This window comes from Pteropus alecto, unplaced genomic scaffold (assembly GCF_000325575.1).
Source record: "Pteropus alecto unplaced genomic scaffold, ASM32557v1 scaffold3, whole genome shotgun sequence".
NCBI lineage: Eukaryota > Metazoa > Chordata > Mammalia > Chiroptera > Pteropodidae > Pteropus > Pteropus alecto.
Window position 1 is genome coordinate 9,542,211 of NW_006442484.1, and position 7,953 is coordinate 9,550,163.

Genomic DNA, 7,953 nt, shown 5'->3' on the forward strand with positions numbered 1-7,953 from the left:
TAAGTGAAAATCCTGACTCTACCATCTTGGGTAAGTTATTTAAGCTTTACTAGTAAAAATTTCTCATAAATTGTAAGAAACAAAAATATTGATCTCCCAGCATTGTTGTAAGGATTAAATAAAAAAGTAAACATTTAGCATATTAGATATTTAATATGATAGATGTTTAATAAATATTTTTCATTCTTCTCTCCAGCAATTCTCAGTGTTCTCATTCAGATTTATTGAGTGAACCACATGTCTGCTTATTCCAGTTATTCATTGCCTCAGGGCTTGGTTTTGCACAGCATGTTTTTCTTTCTCATACTCAATACTGCAGTACTCCACATGCCACCACCTAACTGGTTATTCACTTTTTTTTTTTTTATATGTGGTAGTTCTGATTCCCCAAACAGATTATAATTTTATGAATACTGGAGGCATGGCTAAAGTATTTTTTGTTTTTCCAAATTTCTTGCGTAGTACCAAGTATACATACATTGCTATTTACCACTGGCTGATTAATTGTTGATGGAGTAAGTTATATACAGTTTAACCAAGCTCCGATAAAATCTGCATTAATTAATTTAAAAAAATTTTTTTTTGCAAGGCAACCCTTGGTTGCAAGGACCTTGTCAGCAGATTGCAAGGACCTTGTCAGCTTACAATTCTTTATTTTTTATTTTTCATACCTACAACATCTGGTCTTCCTAGGTGGTCTCCTACCCAATTACTAACCAGGCCCAACCCTGCTTTGCTTCCGAGATCAGACAGGATCGGGCTTGTTCAGGGTGGCATGGTGGTAGACTCATTAATTAATTTTAGAGAAAATTAGCCTATAAATCTTGTTCTCTCTATATAAATTTTAACTTTTTAATATTATGTAATATGAAATTTACAGAGAAGTTGCAAGAACAATAAAAAAAAAACTTTGTATTTTTAAGGTAGCTAGAGGTATCATTCTTTCACTCTAAGCACTTTACCTCCTAAGAACAAAAACTCTCTAATAAAAACACATAGCACATAACAAAATCAGAAAATTTAACATTTATACAACGCTGTTATACTATTCTTAACTCATATTCAAATTTTCTTAAATGTCTCAATATTATCTGTCACTCACAACACACCCTTGGCCATAATCCAATCTGGGACTCCTCTGAATTTAACATCAGGTCAGACATTTTAGGTGTCTGGAACATACCCTCAGCCTTTTTCATTATTTTTAACTTTGAAATTTTTGATGAATACAAACCAAGTTTTTATAGAATACCCATTAATCTGGGTATGTCTGATATTTCTTAATAATTAGATTTTGACTATAGACTTTTGATAGAAATACCACAGAAGCATTGTGTCCTTAGTACAAATTAGATGTCAGGATTTTCATTACAAAGTTATTATATTATCTTTTGTAATTAATAATAATTTTGAGGAAAATACATTGAAACTATGTAAAATTCTTATTATTCAGTGAACACCTAATAGTTTTAGCATTCATTGATTACTCTCTAACTTCATAATCCTTTCCATATTTAATAACATTTTGCTATAAGACAGAAATTTCCAAATTTTCTGCCCATCTTTTTTTTTTTTTCAGCATAGAGTCATGGATTTTTTTTAAATTAAATAAGTGATTATCCTTCATGACCACCATCATTATTATGATACTTTAAATCATTCCATATTTTCTTAGTGAGGCCTTCAACCCAACTATTATATATATATAGATAGATAGAGATAAAGATAGATAGAGATAGAGATAGAGATAGAGATAGAGATAGAGATAGAGATAGAGATAGAGATATAGATATAGATATAGATATAGATATGTCTCCATTCTCTGAGCACTTCTTTACTTTCTGGCATACTGAGCTATCCCACAGTCATAGTATATTTTCCTTTCTTCAGCCCTAAAATTCTTAACTATTTTTGCAAAGAGCTTTGCTCTGAGTGCTAGCTGTGATTCATTGCTACTCGTGGGTCATTGTTTTATATGTTTTTGTCAGGCAGAGCTAGGGATCTGAAAAATTTGATCTCCTTTGTATATATGTACTTTTTTACTGAAGCTTAAAATGCACAAAAAATAGTTCTCCAATTGCTGAGCCATACTACTATGAAAAGCACACCAATTAACTGAAATCTGATATGTGCTTTTGTTTTTGCATGGGGGTGGGGATATACATACAGCAAACTGCATATAACTTAAATACACTTTACCAACAACAATCTTCTTCTGTTGGAGATTGATCGTGTACCTTAAAATTAGCTTGGCTACTTGGATTCTTCAACTTCTCTTTCATTTTTTAGGCACATTCACTGGTCCACCTCCAGCACTATGTGGCTAATTCATGGACTTAACTTTTTAATCAAGAACTATTAGATATGTATTTCAAATCAGTGCCTCTTTCAATAAAAACTATATCGAGCTTGTAGTCTGAGAAGACATAGGTTGGCTCTTTGTATGATCATGTGAGAGTATTCTTAATATTTTAAAATCTAAAGTTAAAATAATATCTTGATTTTTTAAAGTATATTTTCTCATGTTCTTTACAGTGAATTTGGAGAGAGAATATGAAATAAATATATTTCCCTTTGGTCATCATTACTCCTACATCAGGCAGAATAATTTGATACATCTATTCATTGATATTATTATCCCAATTTTCATTTTATTTATGTAATTTATTATTTATTGAATTTTAAATATATGTTGTTTACACCTAAAATATTTGTTGTTTGTATTATATATATATGTATATATATTTTTTGCCACTTTTATTACAAAGGACACAGATGAGAAGCTAGAAGAAGAGGCACATTGGGTAAGATCGAGAAAAGATCTGAGGGAACAAGCTTCTATCCCTGTGGGATGAGGGTGTACTACCCTCCTGGTATTAGGATGTGTTCTCTAATCCAGAAACTCTTCAAATATTAAATAAATTTTGAAATTTATAACAATTATGTTATTAATTGATGTGTCTATTGATGTGTCTATGATACTAAGGCTCAAAAAATTTAAGATATTAAGTTGGTTTGCTTGCTAGTTTAAAAAGAACAGGGTTTTAGACTCAGATTTAAAAAATTTTTTTAAATTGCAGTCACTTTCCGTTGATGAATACACTACTTAACTCAGTTACCCATACAAGCAGAGATTTTAGGTGAGAGGAGTGATGAGATTGTTAAAAAAAGATTTTATACATCCCAATTCTAGTTATAAGTATATTTGCTTTGAATTATTATTGTCATAGATGTTAAAGAGAGAATTGTATGATCTCACATATTTTCCCTTTATTTAAAATTACAGTCCTATTGATAATATCAGACAAAATTAAAAATTTATAAAATTAATATTTCCTTTTGTACTCATTTTCAGTGGCATCGGAGACACATATCTAAAGAAAATTTTTTATTTTTCAGTGCTTTTGGAGATATCTCAAGGGATACTTACCACTAGTAGTACCATGATAATTTTTAAATAGTTGTTTTCTCTTTAATTCAGAAGATGGTTGATACAAAATGCAATTATTTTCCTTAGATGAAAATGGTAATCATAAAAATGCTATTCTATCTTTTTGGAGATAATTAACACTTTATCTTAGTTAGATTGCCTTTTGCTTCAGTGATGGTTAATTTATTGTAAATGTTTAAACATTACAGCATGTCTAATTGTCATTAATTTTCAATCTTCTAAAATATTGAAAATAATCTAGAGTGTAGTCTTTAGAGTATGCTAATTATTTTCAATAGAAAAAATTATTTTATTTTTAATTAAATTAATTTAAATAATTGGAATTGGTATTGGGCTCCAGGCTATCAGGGGAAACATCTATAATCTAAATCTTCATGAACAGTCTGAATTTGTCACCATAAAAATATCAATAAAAAAAGTCAATGCCCTCACAAAATACGAATAAAAGTTATAATTAAAATACAAAATCTAGCAGTCAGTAAACAGGATCATTAAATAAAAATAAAGATTATTATGCAAACCCACCAAACAAGAATGATATAAAATATTTATAAAGAATCAAAATTGCATATGGATATAATTAGAAAGGATAATACCCAAACAGAAATCACTTGAAAGGAAAATTAACATAAATATGAAAATAATCCAAACAATGGAACAGAATCAAGGGAACTGAAACAGACCTACACGTAAGAAGAAATTTGACATATGACAGAAGCGATATTGCAATTACTCTGAATGATGTCCTCTACAACAAATGATACTGGGATAATTGAACATTCACATGGAAAAAAAAGTTATATTTTGTCTTCCCTTTACACTATCACACACTATCATGTAAATCAATTTCGTGTTCATCAAAAATCAATTATAAAAAAGCAATATTTAAAACTGTTTTGGAAGAAAATTTTTGAGAATATAATTATTACTTTTGGTTATAGAAAGAATTTTTTAACCATATTAAAAAAAAACAGGACTGACTAATATATTTAATTTTATTAAAATTGAGAGGAAAAAAATTAAAATAAATTTAAAGAAATCAAATTTACAGTCAACAAGAAAACTGTTCATCTAGAACCACCATGGAGAAATAAAAAGACAAATCATGGTCTTGTGCAAGGATCTACAGTCTATCTAACAATTAGTAGTAGCAAGAATATATATTTTAAATTTCGATGAAAAATTACATTAAAAATGTTAAACACATGAATAGACAATAGAGAAACGTATATGGCTAATAAAATATGAAAAGATGCAGAATCTCATTACTAAATAGTAAAAGTTAAACTCGTAACTATATACTGTTATAGACCATTCATATTGACAAAGGAATTTGGTAATATTAGGTCCAGATGAAGGTGTGGTGCATAGGTGCTATTAGACATCATGATGAGAACACACATAATAAAACAAATTTGAACAATTTTTATCGATTGCACTGAGACACACACAGCATAAAAGTGTATAGTCGACCCTTAAACAACAAGTTTGAACTATGTGGATCTACTTATAAACAGATTTTTTTTCAGTAAATATGTGGGGAATTTTGTTTTTGGAGATTTGCTACAATTTAAAAAAACTGGCAGATTTCAATTTTCTTAAATGTTTTGAGACTTGTTTTGTGGCTTAATATGTGGTCTATCTTGAAAACTGTTCTATGTGCACTTGAGAATAATTGTACAGTCTGGTGCTGTGGGATGAAATCTTCTAAATATATCAATGAAATCCATCTGCTCTAATGAGTAACTTAAGACTACTTGTCAATTTTCTGACTGGAAGATGTATCCATTGATGTCAATGGGGTGTTAAAGTTCCCTACTATAACTGTATTACAGTGGATCTTTCCTTTTATTTCTGTTAATATTTGCTTTATATATTTAAATGTTCCTATGTTCGGTGCATATATGTTAGGAAGGGTTATATTCTCTTGTTGGATTGAACCCTTTATCATTATGAAATGTCCTTCTTTTCTCTGATTATAGCCTTTATTTTAAAGTCTATTTTGTCTAGTATATGTATGGCTACCTCAGCTTTTTTAAAGTTTCCATTTTCATGAAATATCTTCTTCCATCATACAGGGACAATGGCAGCTATCTCTCCAACCTTCATTTTGAAGCCATACAACTCAGTTTTCTACCTGTATGTCTCTGGCTCCTTCTGAGTCATTGTCCCATCACAATTGCCCAGGGTGAGTGCCTGGGAGTGAGTGTGCCTGTTGTCAGGCCCTTTAAGAGGACACATGGGTTTCCAGCCCTCTTCTGTCTTACCACAGGGGCAGAATCTCTGCTGATTTTCATAGCCAGATATTGTGGAGGCTCCTCTTCCTGGCTGGGGAGCCCAATGTGGGGGTGGTACCCCTCACTCTTTAGAGGGGACCTCTATAGCTAAGATATCCCTTCCAATTTTCAACTGCCACATGTGAGTGTGGAACCAGCCCATTCAACATCTCTGCTCATCCTACCAGTCTCCATGTGCTTTTTCTTTATATCCTTAGTTATAAGACTTCTGTTCAACTAGTTTTATGATGATTCTCCAGGTTATTTTTTCTATAATTTAGTTGTAATTTTAATGTGGTCATGGGAGGAGGTGAGCACAGTGTTTACCTACTCTGCGTCTTGACCAGAACTTTCTCATATTTTTTTTAACATGAAAATATATCTCCAAAAAACAGATTTCATTTTTACATATGTTCTTTCTCTAAGCAAAATGAATGTTTACAATAAAAATAAAGTATAAATAAACATATCAAAAAGATAAATTACACTTGAATCCACCATCTAAGTCAGAAATACATTACAAATATAGTTAAAAACAATCCCAGGCATTTCTCTTTTATCACATATATTGCCTTTCTTCCTTCTAGACAAAACATCTGTTCTGAATTTCATGGTTATTAGTCTCATTTTTAATATATAATTAACCCTTCAACAACATAGGGGTTAGGTACACCGCCCCCCACATAGTTGAAATTCCATGCATAACTTTTGACTCCCCAAAAACTTAACTACTAATAACCCACTGTTTTTATGGTAATAACTAATAAAATAGACTAGTACCTACATATATCTTATGCACGTACTGGCATAAAAACAGACACATAGATCAATTGAACAGAATAGAGAGCCTAGAAATAAAATCAGGTTTATACGGTCAATTAATCTATGACAAAGGAGGCAAGAATGTACAATGGGGTAAATAAAGACAGCTTATTTAATAAATGGGGTTGAGAAAACTGAACAGATATATGCAAAAAAAAAAAAAAAATGAAACCAAACCACCTTTTTACACCATATACAAGAATAAACTCAAAATGAATTAAAGACTTAAATGTAAGATCCCAAACCATAAAACTGTTAGAAGAAAACATAGGCAATAACCTCACTGACATTCCTCTTGGTAATATATTTTTTGCTATGTCTCCTTGGGCAAGGGAACCAAAAGAAATATAAACAAGAAGGACTATATCAAGTTTAAAAGATTTGCATACTACAGGAAACCTCTGACAAAACAAAGATATGGAAAAGATATTCACCAATGATACAGCAAATAAGGGGTTAATATGCAAAATTCATAAGAACTTACACAATCCAACACCAAAAAAAAAAAAAAATCCAAACAATCCAATTTAAAAAATGGCAGAGGATCTGAATGTATATTTCTCTAAAGAGTTCATACAGATGGCTAATAGATGAAAAGATGCTCATTATCACTAATCATCAGAGAAATGAAAATTAAAACCAAAGTGATATATGATTTCATACCTGTCAGAACAGCTATCATCAATAAATCAACCAACAACATGTATTATTGAGGATGTGGAGAAACAGGAACCCTTACACACTGTTGGGACTGCAAAGTAAATATAGCCCCTATGGGAAATAGTATGAAGGTTCCTCAAAAAATTAAAAGTAGAACTACCTCATGACCCAGCAATTCCAATTCTGGGTATTTATCCAAAGAAATCCAAAATACTAATTCAAAAATATATATGCACCCCTATGTTCATTGCAATATTATTTACAATAGCCAAGGTATAGAAGCAACCTCTAAGTGTCCATCAATATATGATTGAATAAAGAAGAGGTGGTACACATATATATATATATATACAATGGAATATTATTTGGCCATAAAACAAGAAAGAAATCTTTCCATTTGTGAAAACATGGAGGAATCTGGAAGGTAATATGCTAAATGAAATAAGTCAGACAGGAAAAGATAAATACCATATGATTTCACCTACATGTGGAATATGAGGAACAAAAGAAGCAAACAAATGAAAACAAACTCATAGATACCTAGAACAAACTGATACCTAGAACAAACTGATGGCTGCCAATTGAGGGTCTGGATGAAAAAGGTGAAGGGATTAAGTACTAATTGGTTGTTTCAAAAACAGTCACAGAGTTGTAAATACAGCATAGGGAATATAGTCAACAATATTGCAATAATTATGTATAGTGCCAGGTGGGTACTAGACTAATTGAGAGATCACTTCCTAA

General features: G+C 30.9%; 1 pseudogene; it reads right to left on the reverse strand.

Moving 5' to 3' along the window:
• Positions 1-668: 668 nt before the first annotated feature.
• Positions 669-787, reverse strand: LOC112470731 (annotated as a pseudogene).
• Positions 788-7,953: the final 7,166 nt, after the last annotated feature.